Genomic DNA, 1141 nt, shown 5'->3' on the forward strand with positions numbered 1-1141 from the left:
GTTTTTCCTTTTTTTCCCTTTTTTTTTTTCTTTAAAAAGCCAGAGGATGAGGAAATCGGGGGTTAAATTTTTAATTTCTTAAATCTGGAAGTTAAAGTTTTTAAAGTAAGTGTTTAAAGTTTTAAAATTTTTGAAATTTTTTTTAACTATAAAGATTTTTCAAAAATGAACGTTTTCCTGAAATCTTCGCTTTTTTGGAAGGGTGGTAAAAAGGAAAACTAAATCTTTTGTAGAAAAATGAAGTCGCCCAACGTGGGGCTCGAACCCACGACCCTGAGATTAAGAGTCTCATGCTCTACCGACTGAGCTAGCCGGGCGCTGGGCAAATCCACAGGGGCCGGTAATTAGTGGTCGGTTAATTAACAATAAAGGGAAAAAATATTTTAAAAAAGAAGGGAAAGGGGGAAAAATGGGAGAAAAATGGAGAAAATGGAAGAAAAATTATAAAAAAGGAAGAAAAAAGGAAGAAAAATTGGAGAAAAAATAGAAGAAAAATGGAAAAAATGACAAGAAAAAAGGGAAAAAATAGAAAAAAGGCAAGAAAAATGGAAAAAGGGGGAGAAGTGGAAAAAGTGGAAGAAAAAAGGAGGGAAAAGGGATGAAAAAGGAAGAAAAAGTGGAAAAAGGAGGAAAAAAGAAAATTGAAAAGGAAAAAGGAAATTAAAGGGAAAAGGAGAAAGAAAATTAAAGGGAAATGAAAGCTCTGGGCGCTAATTTTAACATTAAATCCAAATGAAATGAAAATTAAATTACAATTAATAAATTAAAGTGTTTCTGCCCGGTTTCGAACCGGGGACCTTTCGCGTGTGAGGCGAACGTGATAACCACTACACTACAGAAACCGCGGAAAACGCCCCTTAAAACCAACATTAAAGCGAAATTTAGAGTTAAAATTTGTTCTATTTCGATTAAATTCGACTCAAACGCCAAAGGAATTCGATTCGAATCAAAACGATGGTTTCAAATTCGCCAAATGCATCAAAAAACTCCAATTTTTTCCCCCCTAAAGCTGCTCGAAATAACGCCTTTTGCCAATTTTTAAAAAATTTTTTAATTCTTTGCTGATTTAAAATTAAATTTTCTTCCCTGACCGGAAATCGAACCCGGGCCACGGCGGTGAAAGCGCCGGATCCTGACCACT

At 34.8% G+C, this 1141-nt stretch overlaps 2 non-coding genes across 2 annotated transcripts; both read right to left on the bottom strand.

Annotated features, from left to right (window-relative positions):
* Positions 1–244: 244 nt before the first annotated feature.
* On the bottom strand, positions 245–317 carry TRNAK-CUU. Its single transcript has one exon. It is a non-coding gene; the product is annotated as a tRNA-Lys (tRNA).
* Positions 318–769: 452 nt separating this feature from the next.
* On the bottom strand, positions 770–842 carry TRNAV-CAC. The gene has a single exon. It is a non-coding gene; the product is annotated as a tRNA-Val (tRNA).
* Positions 843–1141: the final 299 nt, after the last annotated feature.

The sequence above is a fragment of the Apaloderma vittatum genome, unplaced genomic scaffold (genome assembly GCF_000703405.1).
Source record: "Apaloderma vittatum isolate BGI_N311 unplaced genomic scaffold, ASM70340v1 scaffold24380, whole genome shotgun sequence".
Taxonomy (NCBI): Eukaryota; Metazoa; Chordata; class Aves; order Trogoniformes; family Trogonidae; genus Apaloderma; species Apaloderma vittatum.